The sequence below is a fragment of the Schistocerca serialis genome, chromosome 4, assembly GCF_023864345.2.
Source record: "Schistocerca serialis cubense isolate TAMUIC-IGC-003099 chromosome 4, iqSchSeri2.2, whole genome shotgun sequence".
In the NCBI taxonomy this organism is placed as follows: domain Eukaryota; kingdom Metazoa; phylum Arthropoda; class Insecta; order Orthoptera; family Acrididae; genus Schistocerca; species Schistocerca serialis.
The window spans coordinates 649,231,427-649,244,833 of NC_064641.1; the positions used below are offsets into that span (position 1 = coordinate 649,231,427).

Sequence of the window (13,407 nt, forward strand, 5' to 3'; positions counted from 1 at the left end):
TATGGTATCCCGGTTGTGCTTAGGACTCTCTCTCTATCTTTTGTGAAGATGCTTTAAGATGATTTTCTTAATTCTGATCATTCTTCTTTAATTAATTAATTCATTACTTGTAGATTTCTGTGACAGTGGAAAACGTTGTTTTAATGACAACTGTAGACAGGCACATACATGATTCTGTTGTACTTCAGATTGAAGTACAGTATTTTAGGAACATGTATTCATGTACAGAACTGCTAGTAATATCAGTGTCCTATGAAATAAGTTTATTTTTAGTGCATGCAATAAGAAATACAGACTTCTACTGTGGTTGTCTTTAAATCTCCACGTGAATCTACTAGTACATAACTGTATCGAAAAATTTCTGCAATTGTTGCTCTCTGTACATGTTGTAGGTGACTGTCTTGAATAGTAAACAGATCTAACCTTATTTGATAGTATTGGTATATGCACTGGATATGCATAAACGGAAATATCACTACTATCACTAGTCCTCTAATTGCAGTTGTAAACCTCTATGAAGAAGTTTGACGTGACTGCTATAACAAATCATCTTTATAAATTAGCTTCCTTCTTGAATCCGATGATTTTTGACATTATTTCTTCATTATGGAGACAATATTTTTTGTAAAAACACAAAACTTTCTGTAGGTGATTTTATCTCAGTCATTACATAACAACCAAGTTATTTCAATTCAGGATTACTTTTTTCGCTGTGTAATAGATCAGACAGTAAAATTTATTTTATTATGTAAAGTTTATAGCCATGTAAAATGCCCCTATACTGAAGTTGTATCACATCTGTTGATGCATACAAAAAATTATTTTTGTGCCTCAAGAAAATTTACCCTGATTAATTACTGATATTTCCTGCTATATTTTTGTCATGATTTCATCATCTATCATCTTTGAGTTTCAAAAACATTGCCCCAAACTGTATACAATTCAGAACTGAAGGGTGTTGATTTCAATGATGTTAGGGCTCTTATTCAGCCGAAATCTATGCACAGTTTTTTTCTTTTCAATTGTGTTTAACAGTTGTGGTCCTTCGAATGCTGTCCTTTCCATACATTCAGTATATGATGTTTCAGTCCATGCACCAGTTGTGTGATTTGCATTTTGTAGCCATGAATTAATGCTAGCAAACACAGATACAAGATAATTTCATGCAATAGTGGTGATGGTATTTGACTTTTCTGAATATAAATGCAGATCAGTGACTCATAAAATGTCATTCTTTACATCACTCCATTTATGTTTCCTTAGAAGAGGTTGTGCCTCTTTTGGAGAGGGCTGATTTTTTGTGACATAAAGTTGAAAGGTATTCTCTAAACATCTAAAAATTCCAGGCAAATTATTGTAATGTTGCACAAACACAATATTAGAACTTCCATCAACTAACTTTTAATTAATTTCCACATAAATGAAAATACAGCCACATTGAATGATGTAGTAAGTACAACACATGCACAATGTAACTTATAGGACACCGAGGGCCTGAGGAGCCTGCTTATATGCAGCTTTTTGCACATGGCACAGTGCTTGCTGTGCCATTTGTGCCACTGTGAGGTGGCCTCTGTAAACTGCCCATGGAGGCTTGCACTGTTTAATTAAGCACGCTCTGTGTATGGGATTATACCATCGTAAATGTAACTTATAAAGCCTTGGCAGAAAACTTTGTTACTGACCCAAAGTGTCTTTCAGATCTTTGAAGATTGCTCTTAAGATTTTATAGACCTTTATTCAATGATCTAAAAACAAAGATGATGTGACTTACCAAACAAAAGTGCTGGCAGGTCGATAGACACACAAACAAACACAAAAATACACACAAAATTCAGGCTTTCGCAACAAACGGTTGCTTCATCAGGAAAGAGGGAAGGAGAGGGAAAGACGAAAGGATGTGGGTTTTAAGGGAGAGGGTAAGGAGTCATTCCAATCCTGGGAGCGGAAAGACTTACCTTAGGGGGAAAAAAGGACAGGTATACACTCGCACACACACACACACATATCCATCCGCACATACCGAATGGATATGTGTGTGTGTGCGAGTGTGTACCTGTCGTTTTTTCCCCCTAAGGTAAGTCTTTCCACTCCCGGGATTGGAATGACTCCTTACCCTCTCCCTTAAAACCCACATCCTTTCGTCTTTCCCTCTCCTTCCCTCTTTTCTGATGAAGCAACCGTTTGTTGCGAAAGCCTGAATTTTGTGTGTATGTTTGTGTTTGTTTGTGTGTCTATCGACCTGCCAGTACTTTCATTTGGTAAGTCACATCATCTTTGTATTTAGATATATTTTTCCCACATGGAATGTTTCCCTCTATTATATTTTTATTCAATGATCACTGTATATAATTAAGGCAGATAAGCGGAAGTAAAAAGGTTAAAGTATGTGGTCCATTCCCATGACCAAACTGTCAGCGTGACTGCAGACAGAGTGCAACCAGGAGAATTTAAGTATCACTATCATTTTTCATATCAGAAACAGTGATGGATGGCGTCACACCTATCATGGCTAACAGTTGTCCTTTTTTACTGAATGCTAAAATGATATTGCTGTAGATGAAGGAAGAATGAAAGAAACATACTGTTCTGAATTGAGAATTAAACAGTAGAGGAACACATCTTAATACACCACATGGTTCTGGAGTCCATTCTTGTGTCTTCAAATGTCAACAGTAAACCTACTTTCAGATTCACAATTGGAAAAGTTATAAATGCAGTAAATAATCTCCCTCTCCTGCTTGTGAAGTACTTCACATTTATTGCCATCACCTGACTATTTTTTTTAAATCACACTTAAATATTTGCAGATAGACATTCACAGCTACACTGCTACAAGAAAAAAATGAAAGAAAAAAAAACTGACAGTTGAATGAATAATTTGGTTGTCATGAAGTATGGCAACAGTGCAGTATGTAGGAGCAATATTCTCGCTGTCTAGCTGTAAATTGTTGCTAGCTGCTCGGAAAGAGAATGAATATTATTGGCTGCCTGTGGCTAGTGGAGGGGGATGCACAGAATGGCTGAAAATTGGGCTACCTTCCGTTATGATGCTGACTTTAGTACGTTTAACTTTTAAAGTCCTGTGTGTTATACTGGAATTCATGGCCTGCTCTATATACAAAATGTGGCCATTATTTAAGTAATGACAGATGTGATGTTGTGGCCTAAACTGTTTTAACTCTGTATTCATGTATATTTTGTGCTTCCTTGGGAAAGAATTTGTAACATTTCCTGTATACTACGTTTATTTTTTTGTATCTTTGAATAGAGCCCGTGAAGGTGGTCTGTGACTGAAGGCAGTTGATACTTGGGTTTTAAATAAACAAAGCAGCTGATGATGAAATGCATATTTTATACATTACATGACGGCTGTTAATAGTTACCTTCCAAAAATGTTCAAATAGTTTGAGATGTGTTACAGAACACTCAGAGTGAACTGCAAAGTAATTTTAAGTAAGCATTCTAATCAAAGTCCAGTTTGCACAGTAACTGGTTTTCTCCAAGTACAGAGTCTGAAATGTCTGAAATGTAAACACTGTAAACCAAGCAATGTACCTGTCACAGAATGCAGACGTTAATTGCCGGTATTTGCATTATTGCTGGTATTTGTTTTATGGGCATAAAGGTCATTGTCCAAGGCATAATTTCTCTGCCTACTGTTTAGTCTTTCAGTGTTGGAGACATCATCAGAGGCTTTAATGGCTCAGAAAGCAGATACATTCTCTAACAAGCATAGCAGGCCACACTGTTTTATGTATCCTTGCAATGGTCAGTACATGACATCATCAGATCACTGCCTAAGATCTCAGAGTTGCACTTACATGTATTGTGGGGCTTGTATTGGGGAAGAGTTGATGCTGTTCTGTTTTATTTAGCACTACGGCCCACAATTTGCCTAATTTCAATCATACTTTTCTATTGAAGCTGTTTTTGTGCATTTGAATTTGTATGGCCTCCCTGTACATTCTGGCACAGTAAAGATTACGTCTTACGAAAATCCCGTTGTCAGAGAAACAAATCTGATGGTTCTAAATTAGACAAGTTGTGGGTCATAGTGCTAAATAAAACAAACAGTGCCAACTCTTCCACACTACAAGCTGCTTAACACATGTCGGTGTGACTCTGCAATCTCTAGCAGAGGTCTGCTGACTGCATGTATTGACCATTGCTTGGATACAAATAAACAGTTCAGTCTGCTGAGCCTGTTTGAGACTGTAACTGCTTTCTGAGTCATTAAAGCCTTTGATAATGTCTCCATCATTGGAAGATGAAATGTTAGACAGAGAATTATGCTGAATCATGCCTTGGACCATGGTCTCATGTCCATAAAAGAACTATCAGCAATAATTACCAACTGGTGTGCACTTCACTGACCAAATTACAACTGCCTCAGACCAACCCTGGGCTGGCTTATATATAGGATTATAGATATGGGTGGCATCTATTCTGTTGGACATGTCCAACACTATAGACACCACTTGTGATGAAGCAGCTGAGACATATAAATGAATAATTGGGATGAAAGGAATGGAAAACAAAATGTAACAGAAAGAGATAGGAAGGAAATAATGACTTCCAGGTGAACAGGGCACTGCGGCAACGCAATGAGGAGAGTTGAAAATTTGTGCCTGGCTGGGAGTTGAACTGGCTCATTCCACTTTTCTAGCAGTTAAGGCAATTGTATTAAAGAGAGACAGAGCTTCCAGGACTCAAACTGGGAACACTGCTTCAGTAGCAGTTAAGTCAACATTTTTACAGAAGGGGAACTACTAGGTTTGAGTTCTGGTCTAGCACAAATTTTCAACTTTCACCATTGCATTGTTGCAATGCCCTGTGCGCCTAGAAGTCATTATTTCCATCCTGTCTCTTTCTTATCCTGTTTACTTTCCATTCCTTTCACTCTAGTAGTCATTTATATGCATGAGTCTGATATGGTCTTGTCAAGGGTACTCTTGATGAGAAATACCATCTGGTTGGTGGTGCCACGGTAGTTGACAGTAATGTTGTACCAACCACTGTGTTTCCATACTGAACGGTGGCACCACTACAATAAGGATCAAAATGTTTTGTGAAAAGATATTTTAAAAAGGATTCAACCAGAAGATTGGTTCAAAAAGCTCAGAATTTCTATCATTTTCTTGTCTCAGACAAGATTATTTGAGGTATAGGTAACATAGTAGATTTCTGATGAAATAACACCAATATATGAGTATGTGATGCATTCATTAGGAAAATATTATTGGGTTGACTTTTACTCAGAGGAGAATCTTCTTGACAATACTGTATCTATTGGAGTTTTCCAGTTGCCATACTCAGTGTTTCACTTGACTTTTATGCTTCTGCTGTTCTCCACTGCTGTGCCAGTGGCTCATCATCTCCCTTTGTCATCACTGACTGCACTTTGTATTAACTATAACTAGTCTCAAATAAACAGGTGCAGCCTGTTGTGAGATTCAGTCATTGGCGCTGTTGGCTTTCACAATGCACCCTTTTTCCCAACTGTAGCAGAATGCATTGTCATTTTGGGTGACGGGGATACACTGGTTCACGAAGGGGATCTTGTCACCACGGAGGCAGCTTGTTAATGTCACACTTCCACTTCAGAAAATGTTTTCATGGAGACATTTGTGTATTTAATTCTTAAACAAAATTATCAAATATTTAAGTGTCACTTTCTAAATAATCTGAATTAAGGTAAATCTGATAGCAAAACAAGATTTACAAATTTTTACAACAGGCTTTTACTAACAATCAAGATTCTTGAACTAAATAATTCATAAATATTCTTCAGGTGAAAAGCGAGGGATAGTTTCTGTGCCCTCCAGCATTTTTTATGACATTCGTGGAAGAACAGCAGAGAAACTTGCAGCATGGTACTGGTTCTTTACCATTATATCAAATGGCAAAGTAAAGTCTGATTGAGGGCTAAGACTTCCAGTTATTTAATGTTGATCACCTTATTATTTCAGCACACTCGCCACCCTCTTCCGATCAAACTTCTTTTCTCAAAGTGCTGGAGTCCCTCCTGGAAGTTAAGAGTACAAATACAAGATCTAACTCTCAAAATAAATGTGAGGCTCCTCATTAACAGTGTCTCATATACTGTATTCATATTTACAGTATTTGTGCATTACAAAGTTGTTGCATTATGCAGAAGATCACAAAATATTGATGAGGATGAAGTCCAAAAATGTTCTGTCTTCATTAACGTAAGTCAATTAAATCTATCCGTGTGACAAGTTTTCTCTTGCCCATGTGACATCACAGGCATTGTCATGCTGCTCTTGCTGTATGGTGTGCACCATGGGTCCAAGGTCAGAACTGCTGATGACACGGAATAAACCTGACCAGCAGGTACCGCGAATGAGCTGCAATGTTTATCATTGTCCTGACTTGCAGATACACATTGTCCATCCATCTCACAATACATACGCATAAATAAAACTTACATCCAAACAGTAGATTACCTAATACATTGTGGAAGTAAACTTTTTATAGTGGCGATCATCACTCATCAGTACAAAAAATGCTTGTGCAATACATCACTTCATGAAAATGATTTGCCATTCTACAAACTGTAAACAATACAACATCTGGAAGCCTGTTCACAGATGATGCTGTTATGTATAACATAGTTGCAATAGCAGAAAAATGTAATAAAATGCAGGAAGACTGCAGAGGGTAAGTGCTTAATACAGCACGTGCCAGTTGACCTCAACATATTGTGTGTAAGTAGGTGGAAAGACCCTTTCTTATTTGATTATGCTATTATCCATAATTAACTGGAAACAAGAACAACTATAAAATATCAGAAAGTAATTGTCTGGATCATCACATGTGGAATGACTAAATAAAAGTATTGTAATAAAGTCTGACTGAGACTCTTCAGAAGTGCCCTAAGGAAATGTAATTCACTTACACAAGAGGTGACTTACAAAACCATTATTCAATTGATACTTGAGAATTACCTGTCATTTAGAACAGTACAAGTAGGATTAGTAGAGGACATAGAGAAGATCCAAAGAAGAGCAGTGAATATTATCTCAAGTTAGTTTGGTAAGTGCGAGAGAATATTGTATCAAACTCTAGTGGCAGACACTACTGAGATGCCAACTCCTAAAGTTCCTAGAGCCTATGTTCCAAAGAGAGTTATGAAATGAGATTTCACAGGTTGCATTATATATAATAACTTGATTCTTGCTTCTGGCATTACTGTATTATTACTCTCTCAAGCAGTAAAGCGTTTCAAGTGGGTGGCAAAGGGTACTGATCATTCCTGATGATACTTGTGCAATTTTTATGCTTCAAAAACCTTTTACGTTTGTTTTGGTAGCTGACTGTTTGTGTTCTTTTACTCAGAGTCAGTAAGTTACTCTAAAAGCCTGGCATTCTGTAGTCATCCACTGTTAGTACATAGTCCTTTCACTGCACAGCCCAAGCTTCTATCCTTGCTCTTGACAATCATGCAGGACCTACAATTGTCAATTTCATTTTCTTGTGATTGTGGGAATTTATATATTCATTTTTCATCCTCTGTGTACACATTCAACTTTCTCATTTCTTTTGTCTTCTTTGGTAGTTGACTATCATTAAAGTTCTAGGCATTCTGCATCAACAATACAGATCACTATGAAATGTGAGGCAGAGAGTAGTATTTATTGTACCAAGGTTTCATCCCATTCCATTCACAAATGTGGCGAGGGAAGAGTGATTTCTTGCTTGCTTCTCTGATAGCCAATATTTGCTTAATTTTATCTACACAGTCTCTACAGTGTCAGCATGTAGGTAGATAGCAAATATTCATAGTTTCTGCCCTGGAAGACAGTCCTTGATGTTCATATATGTTACACACTACTCAGCAGTCTTAAAGCCTGTGACAATTTGTGCTACCCTTCTTTATATACACTTGATGTTGCCTGTCATTTTGACTTGATATGGTGACATACAGTCGAGCAATATTAAAATGTATGTATAAGTATTTAGTATGCAATCCTGTTTGTAAATGAACTGCAGTTTCCCAGTATTCTACCAATGAATTTGATGTTGTCATTTGTTTTACCTGCAAATGGGCCAGTGCAGTTGTTCTGTTTTTATCTCTAAACACTGTTACTCCAAAATATTTGTGTGATATGACTGAATTTGGTTATAACATGTTAATACTATAGTCAAAGGATATCACGGTTTTATGTTTTATGAAATATGCAGCTTTGTATTTCTCTACATCAGAGCTACTTGAAAGTCTTTGCAATTAGCTGTTATTTTGTCAGGATCTACAATTTTTACTGAACAGAATGTCCTCATTTATTACTTCATTATCTACAAAAAGTCTGAGATTTCAACAAATACTGTACTATCCACTAAGTTATTAATATATATTATGAACAATAATAATCATAGTTCACTTCCCTGAAACAGAGTAGGTATTACTTCAATGCCTGTAGATGATTCTCAGTCCAGAACACAGAAACATAGGCTTCCACAAGGGGAGCAAGAGGGGGCTCTTGCCCCCTCCTGGAATCTGGGTAAAGGGTTTCTACTCATCAAAGAATTCTCTCAAATTTATAGCAATCATTGTGTGTGACTCTAACAAAATTCAGATTTAATATTGCTGACTGTGACAGAAAATACTACAGTTTTAGCAATCAGTATATGTTGTTAGTTCATGGGAAATTATGCTGCAGTTTCATCACAGTTAAGCTGGGTTTGAACCTGTACAGACCAGTGCTAAAGTAGGGGCTTTGATCTTTTTCTTTCACTCCTTCATTCAGCCTTTACCAAGTTGCAGAAAGCAACTGGTCCAACTCCGTGGTATACGGATTATAATGTCAATTTGGAATGCATCAAAAGCGCGGTTGCAGTATACATGCCAGTCATTCCTGCACAATTCTCATAAGGACATCCCTCCTTGCAGCACAATGGAATCACAACACTTGTCTATGGATAAGGAATACCCATGATTGCTTGCTGGTTTTTTATCCAGGTTTACGTGACAGAGCTATTGTAATACACTCATGAAAACATAGCTATCCCATACTATAGATTTATTCATGTATACTAAATACCAAATATGTCAGTCAGAAAAATAAAATACCATTTCCTGCGCTAGAAAAGGGGGAAAATAATGTGAACTTTCAGGTACCACAGTACCACAAGAAGTCAGAGCTACAAATTGTGCAGTTCAGTTGGCTTGACTGGATAATAATGTGACGAACTGGGAAGACAAGGATTACCTTGGTTTAGTCCTAGGATGTTAAAAGTTGATTCTGCCAGCCAATTCGATGGTGAGTTTGGGAGGCTTCGCACATTCACATCATTTACTGACACTGGGTGACGCTTTATCTACCTGACAAAAAAATGTAGCTTGTAAAATACATTTTGTTTTATGCCACTAACAGTAAAAATTATAAAGTGTGAAAGTAATCCCATAGAGTCATTAATGTGATTAGATGTGAAATTTTATGAGTGAACAAAGTTTTCTAGATTGTATCAAAGTTAAGTAATCCTTTTTTCTCAGTCTATTCCCTGTTTTTCCACATTGAGAAAAATCAGTGTGGCATTTTGTCAGTCATGCTAACTTTTTTCCTATTCCCTGTTTTTAATTTTCCACTTTCAGCCCTACATTACAGGAGTGAGAATAAATGTTTTTGTGAATGTTTTCTAGCTTAATTCTGTAACTTGTTGGATACCCTGGGTTTAATCATATGAGGATGGAAGTTCAGATCACTGAACCAAAAAGGTGGTATCCATATTTGTATTCATAACATAAAAGACGTCTTTTCCAAATGCCATTGAAATATGTTTACCATTTAGGTATCAAAGTAATCTTTTACATAGATAACTATGGGTCTTTTGCGATTCAATAAGTTTCGTGTATTGCTTACCACATTTAGTTTTTGGGTCATGTCACATTCTCAAACTCGCTGAATCTGTTATATAAAAATTCACAATTTAGTTCCTCTTGGTCAAGTTACTGTGGATGCCCATGCACAGAAATATAATTTGTTTGAGGTGTTCTTGCGATAATGAATCAAAGGTTTTCCAAAACTCTAGAAATACTATTTAGTGTGGTTTCCTCTTTGCCTGAGCTTGTCATGAGTGAAACATGCAAGTTGGATTTTTTGGAACTCATGCTGAATTCCACGGAGTTTATTTTGTTCCCTGTAAGATTTTTCTGTACTACTGATTTGTGGGAGGAAGTAATATGTTGTTTGACTCCTCTTGGATTGTACCCTCTAGGAATTTTAGCAGTAAACTTCTCTCATGTAGCAACTGAATCCAGAATTGCTTCATGTGTTAATTATGTTTCCTTAGTATTCTTGCAGTGAATCTGTCTTGCATTTGCCTTTCCAAAAACTAGCTTTTTGTAGTCATTTTACTCAAAATCACCAGATATGCAACAATTGTAACTGTTTTCAGTGACTGATTCCAAACTGTCTGATAAAAAATAATGGATCCTTATAACAATTTATTTCAAAAATGCTACATATGTTGGGGTTGGTAGTTAACTGATAGCCTCTGTACCAAGAGTCCTCTGTAGAGTTTCCTGTAGTTTCCTGGCTTAGTAGCTCTCTTATGTGTGATAGCATCAACTGTGAACAACATTACAAAGATTCCAGCATCAGCCACCAGATTTATAGGTATTATGAACTGTAATGGCCCTATAACATTCGCTTGGAGTATGCCTGAAGCTGCTTTCATATCTCCTGACTTCTTTCAGTTAAAAACAATGAGTAGAGTTCTATATCCTAGAAAGCCTTCAGGTCACTTACAAAGCTGATCCAGTATTCTGTAAGGTCATATTTTATTCAGTAAATAATAGTGTGGAACTGCGATGAATGCCTACCAGAAGTAAAAGCATGTGATGTCAACCTGTGTTCCACTATTTACAGCTTTTTGAGTCTCATCTCATCACCTTTACTGATTCTTATTCCAAAGTATATTTCTTGTTTCCAAAAGAAAAAAAAATCATAATACATGAGTATAAAATGTATTCTATAATTTTACAAAAGACTGACATCAGCAATAAAATCTGTCTGATGATCCTTCTTGAATACAGGAATGACCTGTACTTTTTTTTTCATCTGTTTTGAATGCTTCATTGATCTGTGGTAAAGAATGCTAGAAGCAACTTATTCATGTGGTATATTCTATTAAAGCCAACTGCATTATTCTATTAAATAATTTTTGGTGATTTTTCTATTCTGTGGTCATTATTTTCATGTTGTCATATTGCCATTTCTGCAACAATTGAAAACCAGAATATTTTATTCTATTTTGAAATTTCAGCTTTCCCTATGTCCTCCTCTGTCAGCATCCTTGTATTACAATGAGTGGTGGGTTAGATGTCATTGATCTGTTTCCTAACTTCAACTAAGACAAAAACTTCCTTTTTTAATATTTCTTTTGGTAATTTATACTATTGCAGCATTATGGTCACTCTTCATTGAATTGAAAAGTGTTGAACTCTGTGTGAGAGAAAATCTTAGATGTTACCCACATGAGTCAGTTCTTTAGCTAATTGCTGAAGATAAGCTTTAGATACAATGTTTAGTGCAGTTCACTCTTCATTGAATTGAAAAGTGTTGAACTCTGTGTGAGAGAAAATCTTAGATGTTACCCACATGAGTCAGTTCTTTAGCTAATTGCTGAAGATAAACTTTAGATACAATGTTTAGTACAGTATCATATGACTTCACATCCCTGCCAGTTGTTGCAATCTTGTGCATCCCCCAGGCCACAGCTGCAATTAAAATTGGTAACTTAAACTTTCTTGCTATTACCATAACATGTCAGGAAATTTCCATGCAAATTCTGCAACTTTTTCGTTAAGGCTGCTGAGAGAGATGAAGGATCTGATTACCATGTCTGACTCACCTAGGCCACTCAACTTCATCCAATCATTTCACATTCAAAATCTGCAATAACTTCATTAAATGCATTTGGTAATAGGAAGTCATAGATTGTAAGCATACCTCAAGGTAGTGTACTTAATAATGATTTTGTTACTAACAGTAGTATTATAATTTATGTGCAGTACTAGCATTGATAAGAGTTTTGATGGACAGAAAAAGGAAATTAGACACCAAAACTAAGAAATTGAGAAGAGAAGAGGATGTTGAAGAAGACAAAAAGGCAGTAATGTTTAGAAGTATTGATTATAGGTATAACCATGAGCTGAGGGCTAGAAAAGTGAAAAAAAGGAAGTAAGTGAAAGGAAGTAATGGATAAACACCAGTTTGAGTAAATGATGTTGGCGAATAGCAGCATAAAGTGTGGAAAGACTTAATTGAGAATGACAAAAACACGAATAATGGAAGGTTCTAGGAAAAAGACAAAGCTTTCTGGGCCAAATTGTAATGTTCGAAGTTATAAAATGGTATTACTTACTGCGAGACTCTAGATGACAATGACACTAATATGGATATGATTACTAGTATCTTTCCAATGGTAGGATTTAGACCTACTGCTATAGGTCTTAGGGCAGTCTAGAGTCTTGCCAAGTGTCCGTGTTAAAGTAACGGACAGAATAGAAAGTTTTAACTTGCGCTTTTCATCCCATAATACCTAAATATTATTACATATTACATCTTTGGATTACGTGTGACAAATGATCTGTCAATAATGAATTTTGTACCAGTGAAACACAATCACCAAATACTGGTATACCCTTTTCAAATAAAGAAAGGAACAAGTTACGAATGTCTTCTGACATATTTGAATTTATGGGCTTTGTTATTTAGAAACTGGTTGTTTCATAGAAATACATTAAAATCTATAATTGGTGGAAAAATGCCTACTAACAAATTTCAGTCTTTAAAGTTTTCATATAACTGTTGGAGTTGCCATTATTAATAAAAGAGGAATAAATCAAGTCAGAGATTTTGACTGTCTGAGAGATGGCACTAGAGACAACTGCATTTTTATTGCTATGGGAAATGATAGTTCTAGTCTAATAGCATAGACTTACAGTTTCCACCTATTTCTTAAAAGCTAAGTGAATTTATTAAAACAAGTGAAGCACCCTTCAATTATCTTACTGCTTATAGACTTTCACATAAGTCTAATCTGAATACAATACATTTAGAATATACAGATGGTATGAATAATTGACAAAAATGTGAAAACAATTTAGCTTTACATATAAGTGTACAAATCTTGTGCGTAATCCAGTGGTACCTGTAAATAATTAGTGAGGACAGGCAATCACTCTCCTGCAGATGAATGATGGTGGATCACACACACACACACACACACACACACACACACACACACACACACACACACATGTATATAAATGCATACAGTTCAGGAAATACTCTCTTAGTTTCACATTCTGTGCATTGTTAATAGATAACTATGTTTTAAATCTCCATGAACACTTAACATTTTTCCTTTTATGTTTAG

The 13,407-nt window shown here is 36.1% G+C and overlaps 1 protein-coding gene across 6 annotated transcripts in view; it reads left to right on the forward strand.

Annotated features, from left to right (window-relative positions):
* LOC126475512 (mucin-3A-like) overlaps window positions 1-13,407 on the forward strand; it is a 217,488-nt gene that overhangs the window by 2,264 nt on the left and 201,817 nt on the right. The gene's annotated exons all lie outside the window — the stretch shown is intronic.